We start from the raw sequence: 14,981 nt of genomic DNA, 5'->3' as shown, positions 1-14,981 counted from the left end.
ATGCTGCAGTTTTTGGTTATTTTTTTAGATAAAACTCAAGTCAGTCGATTTTGGTACAACTTTTTGAACCTTACTTTTTTATCTTACACAGTTCACTTATCATCCTGCACAATTTATACGATGGAATGTGAGATTTTTGGGGAATTCTTTTTTATTTCGTACCTAGTCGGATGTAACGCCGAGTATGACGCGTAGATATGAGACGTGGCTTAGGGGTTATTACCGAGTTAATCAATCGTTGGAAATGGTGTTTATGAATAATAAGAGAGACGGAGCCTTGTAACGCGTTGCACCGTTATCTTTCTATAACGTGGATAACTTTCGCCATCCGTACACGGTACTTGTGCAGTGTAACGTACAACTCTATAGCTATAACGCGGCGTTGAGGCTCGTGGGCAATTTTCTATGATAGATCGAGTCCGCAGACAAGTTCTATTACGAAGCCCTGAATTATTGAGCAGGCAATTCCGGGGGCGACACACGAAGCCCCTTTACTGCACCGTCAAAAGTGTCAACGGGATTATTAAGCTCTTAAGCGCTGGCTGCCTCCCGCAAAAATTACGTCAACAACCAATTTGATAACACTGCCTGCTTGTGAACAATAACTTCGTTATACGCGTACAGTTATGTAATATAATAAATTAACTGTCAAACTGATATTTTTCGTGCAAAACGAGCCTACGTACGAGGGTCGCAATGTGGTGATAAAATCTTACATCGAAGAAGCTTAGCAATTGGTGAAAAAAATGTCTGGAAGGAAAATACGAATTGTGTTTAAAAAAATTGGATTTAATCACCTGCGTAATATTGACAAAAAAAGAAAAAAAAAATCGATGGAATTTCTCCAAGTGTATAATATCTTTGCATATACTTAATTTGCAGATTTATGATATTAACAATTCATTGTGAGAGAGGATTACTTTTTTTCCTGATTGGCTCCGTGGGATAGATAATTTTTTTTTTTTTTTGGTTCAAACAAGACTCTTCACTTGACTCTAATAAATTTCTTGTTTGATCGTTTTTTTTTCTCTCTCTCTCTTTCCATCGCCAAAATATTGACTTTATTCGTGAAAAATTTACTCAAAGGATGACACAAAATTTACCGAGATTCAGAAAATTTTATTCGAATTGAGTAAATATTTACGAAACTCAAAAATTGTTTTAACAGACCTCGGTTAGACGATACTTACTTGTTGTGAGTAGGAAAAAAATTGAATCAAATAACCCTAATGCCTTGATCTTGGCTCGCAATTTATTATATTTAGGCATGTCTTATTTCGAACGAAAAAAACAATTATAATTATCGAATGAAGCAAATCAGGGAGAACAAGTAAATTGATTCTCTATGCGGTGTGCCTAATTTTACAAAATTAAGTTGAGAAATTTATCTTCGATCAAGACACCGTCCCAACGAACATAAGAAATTGAAAATATTTCTGAATTCCAGGTCTTTTAGGGGTTGCGTTACATCAGGAGAATCTCTTGAAGCTTGAAAATCAACCGCGCATGCGCCAAATGATTCAATCTCATTGGTCGGCGAAATCTTCCCGCAGCGATATTCTTGTCTGCGACGCAGGCGGGCCAACCTACGCAAAATGTCTACGTTTGAAATTTCAAAGAGCGTAAGCGTTAAATTCCGACCGTTTTTTGAAGAATCAACTTTCCGACCCGATAACAAATGCTTCCCAAACCTTTCCGAGTCGCCGCCTCGATTATTTGAGATTCTAACCTCGAAAATTCGCATCAACTGCATCGCCGTCAGAAACAGTTTGACAGCTGAAACTCGGGATGGCCAGCCTGCAATGAACAGCCGATAAAACTCGCGCATGCGCGGTTGATTTTCAAGTTTCAAGAGATTCTCCCGATATACAATAAGAGGGAATGATTCCGGATATCGCGCAGGCAGGCTTGCAGCGGAACGGAAATCACCCTCGAAACGTGATCCATGCATGTACCGAGAAAAGGAGTAGAGACGATGGGAGAAAGGAGGAAACATTTTCACCAATAATTCCCGGCGGGCCTGTTGGTGGAGAAAAATATTTAGTGACAGGCTGCGAGGGGTGGTTTTGTTATTAGGAGGCTTATTAGCTCAGCATATGGAGCAGAAGGGTCCATCAGCAGGGCTGAATTCGCGATAAGATCGGTTTCCTCGGTGATCGGAGATACCGCAGTTTGCCGTAACAGGTCCTATTTCAAGGGATTACAGATCGCTTTTATATCTCGTCCTGAGATCTTATTCACGGGGTCGAACGGCACCATCAAACGGATCAAATGCAAATGTCGTTTAATGCAGTTCCTCTCCCCAATATTGCTAATAATTAATGAAAAAGCGTCTCAAATATCAACGTGCGTTACGCGAAGAACTGTAAAGCTTTTGTGCGCGAAACGAAATTTACCCTCAAATTGTGCATCGACTGTAAAACAAACCTTGCAGCTTTTGCTCAACGTCAAAAAAATGTCCTAGGTTTTAATTATTTTCAATGCAAGTGATATCGTTACCAATATTTTCGTCGGTGAGATTATTCCGGATACTCGTGTGGGGATCGTAGAAATTTCAATTTACCGAAAGCTTTCATTTGCATCAAAAACGACGTTATAATCAAACTTTATGTATACAATTTATAATTTCTTTCACCGATTTCTCATCTCAAGTTACACTTTGAAGATAATTTTCTTGCAGAGTGCAGAAATGAATGTGGCTCGTTGTTTTACTAATTTTTACTACAAATTTTGTACATTTTTAGACATTTCTTGTTCACTCTAATTCCAGAACTAAAGCTATCTCTAACAATTAATTTCAGTAATCTATCATAATGTGAATTGGTGAGTAAATGTAGGCAGTTGAAAAACTGTTAAGAATTTATTATTGTAAAACACGAAGCAAGCAAAGAAACAAAATTTAAACACGTAGAAGAAAATGAGTAAAAATTAATTTCACAAAATCGAAACGATCAATTTTTATTTTTTTTTTTTTTTGCGTGTATCAATTCGAAGTAGTAATCAGTATTTCTTCAATCAGCAAAAAGTTTTCACATGATTTTGAGTTTCTCAAAAAGTTGAGTTTGGGAAAAAAAAATCTTACTGCCGAAAAAATTTTCTCACTAAGGATTATAAATAAATTTAGAACTTTCAAACGCAGACTAAACGAATAGAAAACCGGTAGTGAAAAATTTCTCACCAAGAATTATCGATAAATCTAGACTTTCTGTGAATTGTTTCGAAACGTTTAAAAAAAAAAAAAAAAACAAACACAAGCCACACGAATAGAAATCATGATACCTTTTCTTCTAAAACATTATTCTATCCGTTTTTATTACAACAGAAAGTGAAAATATTCTTAATTGTATGTAAAAGAACATCACGAAGGCATCACGCGCCTCTGATGAACGGATGATTTATACATAATGCATAAATTGTGAAAAGCAATAAGAGAAACTAAAAAAAAAAAATTAATTAAAATAATAATAATAATAATACTGAAACAATCACATTCATAAAATGAAGCAATGGAAATGCAAAGAAGCGGGTGTATTATTTTTAAATCTTAATTGAGCGCTAATTAGTTTCATAATTCATTCTTTCAATTCGTAAAACTACCGGTAAAAATATAATTCATACCGTTTAGTTAATTGTACATCGTATATTATTCATATTACTATATTATGTGAGTTTTCTCAGCAGGCTGTGCAGACGGTATAAATTACTTGTTAGGCAACGGATTACAAGCGTATTATAGTTGCGGTATCTAATGACTATTAAGTGATATCAAATCTCGAAATACGAATCGATATCTTGCACGGATTGCAGGGAGATGTGTGCCGCGGAATGCAGGTAGCCTTGTTTTTTCTTGTAGGAATCGGAGTATTAGGTGTTGGTTTTTTCTCCTATTCCCAGTCGGCTCAAATGTTCGACAAACCTCTCTTCTCGCTTCTGTTTAAAAACCCATGCCATAAAAAGAGACGCATTAACACGGCTCGAGTGTCGAGTCATGTTTTATTCATGAACGCGATGTTTGAATAACTCGTAGGTAAGTAGTCGGCTGTTTAGATGAGCGCTGAGCTTTCCTCGGAAACACTGGAATATTTTAACGCCTGATACTAATTACGAGCACCTGAATCATAATTGCACCCACACGTTGGCAATTATGTACCTACTGTAACATCGTGGCACTCCGCGTTCGTTAGTTTCGAGCGAGATAGCTGCGGGAACAAAAGGCGAAAGTGAAAAGGAAGGTGTAGAAGTTACTTACAGTCTACGAAATCATGACTTTTCGATAAATTTTCTATACTTTTTTTTTTTTTTTTAAGTATCCCAATTTCTGATCGTTGAACCTTTCAGTCACAGTGGACGACTCAACGTCCCGCTTCAAAAATTACCATGTCCTAACCTTATCACTGTTTATTAACAACTTAAAATGATCTTTGTTAGTTCGTATAGCTCCAAATTTCCCGGGTAACATTAGTTTCGGCCAAAATCATCGAATTTTTATTGTTTTTTTCGATTTTACAGCCGTCATATCGGATCCACCATCTTCAGATTCCTAATCAGTGAACCCAAAAATCCCTGAGTAATAAAATTCAGGCCAAAATATTGAGTTGAAAAATGTGTGACTGAAAGGGTTAAAGGACATGTTATGATTAGGTATAAGTATAAAATACACTCGTGTAAAAAAGTAATGCCCACCCCCCCCCCCCCTGGTTTTGATCGAAAAAAGTTCAACTCTAAAACGCTATAATTTTGCGTAAATTACAAGTAGAATATTGAATCAAGAAAGAATTTAAAGCTAAAGTCTTGGCATTAAGCTCCATTTTCCAGATTGAATCTACACTCATGTTTTGTGGCGTAATCCAATCTATAAATCACTCGTGTCAAATTATGAAATGCACCTTGGACATCGCACGGTTGTAGGCAATGAACAGATTTTTTTTTTTCTTTTAGTTTTTCAAAACGGCCATTTTGTAGCTTGGAGCTCGAACAATCGTATCTGTACTGTAATTTTTTTGCCACTGTAATCGAATATATAGGACGACAAAATAATTTCTCAAAATTACTAAAACTCTCTTCAATTCGTTAATACTATTTACCGTATACTTGGTGTAAAAACTGTGATGAGTGATTCCTCAAGGCTAAATAAAATTGTATCAAATGAAATATAACCACGCATTTGAAGTATGCGTTTCTCCAAATCGCCGTAAAACGATGAAACTGGAAAGAAAGTAAGAAAAATTTCTGGCTTGGTTGAAAAGAAAAAGATTTTATTCGAATATGAACATCTATGTTAAATAACACGAGCAAAAAATTTTCATTCGAATCAATCGAAATTTATTTCAATCCAATCAATTTTTGGCTCGAGCAAGCAAACACGTCAACAAATCCATGTTGGACCTGATCTTTTTTCCGAATGTAACTGGTGTGGTGTATATTATAGCAATTCGTCGACGAGCACCGTAAAACGGAAGGTAAGAATGATTTTTCCACGGCCGCTTCGTGCACATCCGCAGGTGCATGCGGTTAGACGGAATGGTGTTTAAACGGCGTCGTTAAAACATGCGTATACCGGGGCAGATACGCGGTATAATATAAGAGTGATCATCTGGCTGGTAGCGCCGAGAGGCTTCTTCCAATGAAATCGCAAGCTCGTCTCGTTACCCTCGGCGAAGAGAGCGCGATAATCCCGTCCAGGTTACGCAGCCGCGTAGTTTCGCCTCCCCCAAGATCCCCCTCCAGCCCCGCCGTCGTCATCCGCACCCCAGTCGTCGGGGGTGGCGCACGATGTTGGTGATGCTTCGTCGAGCGCAGGGTGTGAAAATGAACGTCCCGATGCGATGTGGGGGCGGTTAGGGGTGGAGGGAGAGAGAAAGCGGTAGGCGAGAATCCGAAACGCGATGGCGATGAATAAGGGCTCGAAAGGATGGGGGCGGGGGGGGAGATGAGCCAGGAAGCTGAGTTGCCGGGAGCCGCCATTTTACAGAGGGGCCGCATCTGCATAACGATCAGAGACTGGCGTGTTTATCAAAGCTTTTCTCCACGATTTACATAATTTTCAGATACGCTTGACGGAACCCGGCGCAAAGTGCCCCCGTCGCCCCCGATTTATACCATCCCCCCCCCCCCCCCCACCCGCCCCCTTCTACCACCGCGAGTCTTGCGCACATACAATTTTAATAGCTTACGCACGCGAAGATTTTACACCCGCGACAAGGTATATTTTCAGCGCGATGGTAAGACTTCAGTGTATTGCGCAGAATGAATTCCTAACGACTGTATATTGGCCATAGTTTGATAAAATTTAATGCGCACGCGCTGCAATCTGATTGTGAGATCGGCTGTTTGACAGGTCGACCAACTCAAAAATTTTGTGAAATGTGAGTTGAGCACCACTGTTAATACGGTAACTGTCAAAATTTTTGAGGTTAGAGACAGTTTGCCAGGTCAACCAATCGTCACAAGTTTATACAGTTTGTCACGACGTATGTAACCTCAAAAATTTTGACGATTGTGAATTGAGCACCACTGTTACTGCGATAACTGTCAAAATTTTTGAGGTTACTTACGTCACGACAAGCGGTATAAATTATCCAAGGAAGGCCAATGATCGCTGTGTTTAACAAAAGGAGGAGGGAATTTTTAATCCAAGTTCAAATCTCTTGATGAAATGCTTGAGAACTGCTCTGATCAACTTAGCATTCCACTGTCGCGGGATATCCAACAGGCGAACTTTCCTTTCAATGGGAAGAGTTTCACGAAACCGTAATACGATGAAGGTTGTTCAAGAACCAAATGCGATGTCAGAAGACTGCTTCTCCGGTCAAAAACACAATTTCCAGGCTTTTCTACACGCTCGGATGAATCAATCGCTCAGAATGAATTCTACTAGTTTTAAGGGTATGTTGTGTTCGAGTTTTCGCAGATATTCGGTAACTATCTCCAAGGAATTTCAGACTCACGCACGTGTGTTCTATTTTTTTAATTTAATTTAAATTATTTTTATCTACCTGATGCCAGTAACAAACTTTTAAATATATCTCCGTTTCGCCAACAGCAATCACAGAATTTTCTTAAATTTCATCGTGCAATACGTAAACTTGTGCGATACTTCGCAAGTACGCATGCGCAAAAAAAAAAAAAAACAGTCTTGGCTTGGAAAGTAGAACGTTTGGAATATGCGCATGCGCCAACTTTTCATTTCGGCACTGTTTGGAAAAAGGGTACACTTGTACGCAGGCTCCACACGCTTCGTAAATCAAATTTCACAAGATGATGTTGCGGGAAAGAAGAGAAAAAAAATGATAAAAATTCCCGGAGCGGTTCAGGACCTGTAACTCCAAGCCGAACGGCTATTGGCTAATGGAACATAATCAGAAGAGCTCTGGGCGTGGTTCGCGTTACGAGTTTTTCCTACACGCCAGTTTATCCACTCTCTCGAGCCAGCCAGCCAGCCTCCCGAACCCTCCATCCAATTATTGTTTCATTAGCATTACCGCCTTTACCGACGCTAATCGCGTGTACTGTGTCTTTCATAATCATAATACGCCTGATTCTCCATTCCCAGCTAGAGCATCGCCATCTCAATAGCTCAGCGCGCCTGTACAGTAGGAGGGCTCATATTTTAACTTATTTTTTCTTTTCCAGATGCTATTCGAAAAAAATATGACAAATGTTGCAAAAAAACAAAAAAATTAACAAATAAAAAATCATCGTAAAACGTAGTGGAGGTAGGAAAATATTTAGAGGTCGCTACCAATTAATGAAATATTTTTCACTCATTTTTATGCGTACACCTTTTTGCGAACTTATGTATAAATATTAGTAAATTTTTTCACATCGTGGTCCAATCAATCATTCACCAATCAACAGCAAACTGCGCCTTAAAATTCCGCAGTTGGCTGTTCTCGTATTGGGATAACAGTTTTTGCTACCGAAATAGGATTATCGCATCACCTTAATGTCCCTATTTCGATTTCAGTACTGATTCTTCTGAACAATGATTAATTGGACCACGATACGAGAAAAATATCACTAATATAAGTCCGTAAGGTGTATACATAAATATAAATCAAAAATATTCCAATAATTGGTAGCGACCTCATATTTTCCTACCTCTTGCAGGTTTTACGATAATTTATTTATTTTTTTATTAATATTTGTCACAACCTTTTCGAGTAGCACCTTAAAAAAAAATGAATCAGAAAATGAGCCACCCTACCGTACACGTAAGATCGTAGTTTATTGGGATTCTCAATTTGCAATGCGTCATCTGGTGGTAGCAAATGAAACTAATGCAACCAGGCTGACAGCTGACCGTTGACCGTCTTTTTTCACGTGTGGGTAGTGGAACAGATATGTCATTGATTATGTTCGATCAATTTATGTGAGGTGAATAATTTGAAACCCCAAGAACAACGATTTGCCTCCATTAAACTGAAAAACTTAGGTTATGTGGTGATAAAATGGCGCCGATAGCCAGGCTCTGACGTCACGAGGAAATTTTTTCAACATATGAGAAAAACAACGTCTTTCGCTGTCGTGGCCTAATTCCGATGGCACGAACACTGCGAAACTGCGTAGAAGAAATAAGCGATCGTAACGAGCATTAGGTAATGTTTGTCATCTCTTGAGGCATAATCGTAACGTTCGTTTGACAGGTGAAACTGCTAGATGTTGTTCCGATTTTAAACAGTCGCACCGCGGCAAGCTGCAGATATATTATATACGCATGCAGTCAGCTCTGATCCGGTAATCACGACAATGATACCTTGTTTAACGAGAGTTGTTACGTAATAACAACGTGAAATGTCCGCCGAGGGAACGATATTAATATGGCAGAAACAACGATCATCCTGCACTGTGTGTACCTACCTACAACGAGTTAAAATTCCCGTTCTCTCCCACACGCGTTGCACACACAGATCCCGAAGCCCGGTACTCGTCATGCCGAAGGGTACGTCATTTGTGACCACGGTCGCAGGAAACAGCGCATCATGGTAATACCCGTCATCAAACGTTCTCCACTTAGAACCGAACCGGAATTCTATGGAAATTCGATGTTTCGGAAAATTACAATTCACATTCAGCACGGTAACGACACTGCCTTTTGCGGATGCCGTTTATCGTTCTTCTCTGGGCCACCGATCTCAACCGTTTCGAGTGCAACTATGTGGGTACATACCTATGATACAGAGCTGTCTAATTGCGTACTTTTTTAATCATAAGGTATTTCTCCGAGGCTTCGAAAATACGCGTTATGGAATTCTGCAACAGAGGTATGCATGTACAGCAAAATAGTATCCAATCTGTTTCTCGGTGAAATAAATTTTCTCGGACTAAGTTTTTCGGGTAAGATCCATCTGGACAAAATTTTCCCTGGGATTGAGAAAAATTTCATTTTTTATAGTAAGTAGAAATATTCAGGAAAACAGGTATCGTTAAAGAAATTGAATATTTTTGGGATTACGAAAAACGAGGTACGCCTAACCATTTTGCGCTATTGTCGATCCTTTTTTGGTAACTGCAACGCAAAATCAGTTTGGGAGGTTTACTCTACTTTTTTCAGCTAAACAAGGCTTTAACGTCAATTTATCGTTGCACAAGCATTAAATTTTCGCAACAGTTGCAAGAAAATATAGCAACAGCGATCGTAATGAGAAAGAATAGTAACGGATACTAGACTTTTTTGGCAACAGCTAGAAAACTAATTTTCATTTTACACCTAGAACTGTATTTTTCGATTGTGGTAAAGAATGAAAATAATTAAGTACTGAACGTTAATCGGAATTAAAAATTTCTCTCAGTGGGTAAAATCTCTCCTTCGTGAAATCTCCAGGACAATAAAGAACAAATAATTAAAAATAAATGAATAAACTAAAATGAATTTCCGGAGAAATTTCTGAGTGGTGCGATTTTTTTTCGGAGGGAATTCATTCGCGTGCATATTTTTCGGAAAATTCGGTCCCGGGAGAATCAATCCAGGGGAATCTAGTCGTAGAAAACAGGAAAATGCTCAAATGCATGAACTTTCCGGCTAACTTGTTTTCGGTTCGAAACCAAATGCAATTTCGATCCTGTATTAATTATATGTGACAATGACTGGCGATGCAGCTGATATGAGAAAATGGGATGCATTGTCACGTAATTGGTACAGAATCGAAGTGAATTCCCCGAAAATTTTCAGCAGAATCGGATATCTGATACTCGTCTTGTTATCTTGGAAAAAAAAAATACGAATTCCATTCAAAATCGCCCGCTTTTAAAGTAGAGCAATCACATTCTTCTGTAATAATTTAAAGCCGTTCGGCCAGTTGAAATTACCTGCAATTTTTCATCTCCTCAGTTAACCTCAATAACATTTCTCATTCGGTAGATTATTCCTCCATTCGCCACGGCTCAATTAAAGTGAGCCCTGATCCATAAAAATTGTACAATCAATAGGATATATTTTGTGCATTGTGATTTATCTGCTTGTATCATCAACGGAACATTTTTTCAACTCATGAATTTCGCGATTTTTAACGTTTTTTCATCCTTGTTACTGAGAAATTCGTTTAATGAAGTTCGTCTCAATCAAGTTTAATCCCGCTCATTCAGGCTTGATTTCATCACTTCATAACTTTTACGTATTATGTTTTATCAATTTGTTTGCTCGACTGTAGATGATGGATCGTTGAAACCGAATCGTCAGCGCAAGGTCATCGAAAAAATGTTAATTTCATACCAGCGTAGGTATAACGTTAAGAATACCTGAATACCTCTTGATGAAAGTAGAATATGAACCGACGCGATTTTACGCATCTATTATCCCATTTGTTAGCAGCAATAATACGTCCGCTCTGTGAGAATAATGGGAGAGGATAGAAAAAAAAAAAAAAAAATTGCATTTAATTGAAAGTCGAGAGTCAGGAAGCGGTTCATTCTATTGTGATATTGTCCTGGCTGAGCTGACGAGCTAATCTTTCTGCGTGCTTAATGTGCCTGATACGTGTCACTGAATCGCAGCATTGTACGGCGGTCTTTGGATCTTTTTTTCAATAGATATAAAAATTCCATTTCGTCCATGTTCGGCGGCGTAATTCCTGGCGAATCGAACGTTGGGTGCTTTAAAAAGTTCCTATAAAACAGAGCGATCGAAAAGAGTTGCGAAGACGTCACGAATCTGCACCGAGTTTGGATGGAATGAAATTTGAATATTCCCCGTTAATTTGGCAGAGACAAAAGATGTTATTCACCCCACTCGGTCCCCCGAGATACTGCAGGAAGTTCACAAGCATCCTGGTTAATTAGAGTAATTGATATTCCGCCGATATCACCTCCGTCTAACCCGATTAAAGACTGTCTACTCTGATTGGCTCTTCTAACTTGAAATCCAATTAAATTATCATCTGCATGTGCTTTGTGCATCAGATCTGGAAGCTTCTCCTTCGTCTTAGCGGCTGCTTGTATCTGCCGCTGTGCAGACGTAGAGCTTGCATTAAAAAGAAACGGGAAGACTCGGCAGTCTGGATTTTCTCTAACTAGCACACCTGTTCGTTCTCCTTTCTCGTTTTAGGTACTATCACAGATATAGATGAAAGTCGATGTACGAGTCACGGGAAGAGTCCTGACTTTGCAAGTTCCGGAATATCATCTCTTCTTCTCTACATACATAAGTATAAAACTCAACGTCTATCTGTCTGTCTGTCTGCCCGTATGTTCGCTTATAAATACAGAACTCCTGAACCGATTTTGATTATTTTATTTTTTCTGTAAAGACCTACAATTCTCGCCAAATTTTAGTCTATTTTTCGTTACAACCATATCGATAGTTATGGAGATAGAACGACATTTATAAGCCTAGTCGGAACTTTCGTAGTCGGAAGTCACGTTGAAGGGATTATATGATTTTAATTGCCAAAAGTGATTACGACTGCATCTGTCGTAGGTCTGTTTTACCGATATTTGTGTCCCTTAGTGGTAGGCAACCCGACATACTACGGCGCTCGCTTGGAAAAGTCTTTGTTTGCATATAACCCTAGAACTGTTGATCTGATTTTGATTTTTTTTTTTTCTATGGATAGCCACAACGTCTGGCCAGATTTTAGGCCATATTTCGTTGACACCAGATCTATAGGGTTTGAGATATAAATATATTTGTAAGCCAAGTCGGAAAAAGACCACACACTTATAATGCGAACGCTGACTAAACCCTTACGGATAGAGGAAAGTTATGTTCAGGAGTTTTGAACGTCTCGACGAACTCTGCAAAAAAGTCCGAATAGCATATCTAATTGTTTTGCCACAAGAAGCATTCAAAAATAGTTAAAAACATCTTTTCAAAACAATAATATTCTTTCCAATTATCCACAGTTTCTGGTTACCAAATGGTGACTTTTTTCAGCTTTTCAATAATTAATTCGTGTATCCTAAATTACACAGAGGAATAGAATTATAATTCAATGTTATTTATTTAGACATAGTCCAAGAACAAGAACGGAAAACGAAAAACAAAGAACAAAGAACGAGAAAAATGCCCAAAGCATTTCCTCATTTTTTATTTTTCTTTGTTGTCGAATTGATTAGGTATGTATAACGTAAGTTGTGTTTCATAAATGTTATAATCCTGAGAAGGACCCCCACCAAAATGCTGAAACATCAACATCTATGGATGATTTTTTAACATTGACCTTGGATACCGATAAAAAAAATCTCTCATACGAATCAGAAATTCAAATTGTTTTTTTTTGTACGTGTTTATCTGTATATTTCTTCCTCGGAGTCGTTCACCGTTTCGAGATTCTTCAATTAAAATAATTTACCTCGAGCATATTATTATTCATTTTCTCCCCTAAACTGACAATGAGAAATGTATAATGGGAATGCGATCATTCGACAGTGCCGATTGCAAAACAGGTTTCTAAAATTTTCGTGCTTAGAAGTCATGCCAAAAACCTCTTCCACATATTGGCTATAATTGACGACGAGGGGCGGAATTACGCTGCAGCTAGGATCAATTTTTTTTCCAAACCACAGAGCAAATCAGCCTTTAGGCAGTGCCGCGATGCTGCATCGACACGGTGGCTTAATAGAGCTATACACGCCCAGTGAATTAACTTAAATGAATAAATATGATTGGGAAAGTGGAAAAGTAATGACGGCGGCCAGAAACTGGGACAGTAAGATTTTCCCGTCCTAATTTCCGGGCAGCGCAATGCCGATTTGACAAATCTTAGTTTTCGACGTCTCAGTTCCCGATTGTTCCATCGAAATTTTCTTACACGTGGTTTTTTACTCAGAAAACATGATCGGCCGAGGTTATCCACGGACAAAACCTTATCCAAACATGTAACGGAGGGGCCGGGACAACCCCTAATGCCAACAGCGCTGGATGCCAACCCCACTCGAACGAGCCGCCCCTAGCTATCGAATTATTTTGATTCTGTGATAATTCACCCTTAATACGAAGCACGTTTGCCGAGGCGCGGGTCTTTTTCATGGAAATACGAAAACGCACCGAGCATTCGACACCATCGGAGCTTTTCGCCTTCTCTCTCTCTCTCTCTCTCTCTCTCTCTCTAGATTTTCGTTCGGTTTATGATCGCTGAAAGAGCCGAGGATTATCGCAGGAAATTTTCACGGCAGCAGCGTTAATGGTCAGAAAAGAAGTTGGCGTGCGAGCGATAATGCGAAAACTATGACGAATCAACGATGCATTTTAGAATTTCATATCCCGTGGGCACACATGTATAATAATGAATTTTGGGGAAACCTCGGGCTGCTGCAAGGCGATGTATGTGAAATTTAATTTGTCAATTAGAATCCACGCCTTTACGCTCGGCTGAATATCATCGGGGTTGGTTTGCAGGCGTGTAAACCTACGCAGCAACAATGGATCCTACCGGCAGATGCATCTAATTCCACCTCATGCCTAATAATATCGCCTCGAGCCTAATCGGCCCAAATCACCAAACTGAATCGAACAAATTCGTTAGACTCACCCTGCAGGCCTCCGGCTGAAGTCCTACTGTCAGGATAAAATTTTTCTTCAACCAAATACTTCTTCGGGCGCTGCAAAAGATATTTCGTTAAAAAAGAAAATTCAGTTTTGTAATCAACGATACAGTTATAACTTTTTTGAATCGTGTAAGTACACCCAAATCATTTAAGATGAAGTTTGAAATTGACGTTTATGCAAATCAGGAACCATTTTTAGATAGGTATAATATTTCGCAATAATAACCGTGATAAAGAAACAATTTTGTTTCAGGCATTATGAATTGCGTTGAATCATTTGTCGATATTATCTTGAATATAGGTCAATAATTTCTCGATGTCGAAGTCCAAAAAAGAAAAATTTAAATTTTGAAATTTCGGCCGTTAGAGGGCCCTGCTCAAATGAATAAAAATATTGTTTATTGAATAAAGCGGATTGTGGATTGTTTTGAATATGTATTCAAATCTTACTGGCAAGGTTTCGTTTCAAGCGATCTGAAAGAGCAAATGAAACAATTCTAATTGCACCAAAAGCATGCGAAACCGACAAAATTCCTTTCGATTACAATATGTAAATACATACATGTAACAACTTCAGTAAAATGAATCTAAAAGTATCATAAAACTCAGTATCACACATTTCTCACCTCCCATTACATTTTCTTTATTTCTATATTCACTTTTGACACTTCATATATGTATACAAGGACTCCGAGTCCCTAAAATTTATAAATAAACAAATAAATAAATTTTATCATCCTCTCCGCGTTCAGACAACTTACATCCACTTCTACCGAGGGTTTGTTTCTTCGACCGAAGTGTGGCGCATGCCGTGTGTGGAATAGAAAAAGGGGGCCCTGCGGACAAGGGGTTCCACTCGAAACAGATTAGCATTGTATCCACCGAGGACTATCGGCATGGTTTTCAGATCTCGTTGTAGCGATACGCGGCTGGTTCGAGTGTTGCGTACGGAGATAGATCCCGCGATGTAAGTGGAGGGGTGTCGGTGCAACGGGGGT

This window comes from Neodiprion pinetum, chromosome 4 (assembly GCF_021155775.2).
Source record: "Neodiprion pinetum isolate iyNeoPine1 chromosome 4, iyNeoPine1.2, whole genome shotgun sequence".
In the NCBI taxonomy this organism is placed as follows: domain Eukaryota; kingdom Metazoa; phylum Arthropoda; class Insecta; order Hymenoptera; family Diprionidae; genus Neodiprion; species Neodiprion pinetum.
This window is presented reverse-complemented; position numbering follows the sequence as displayed.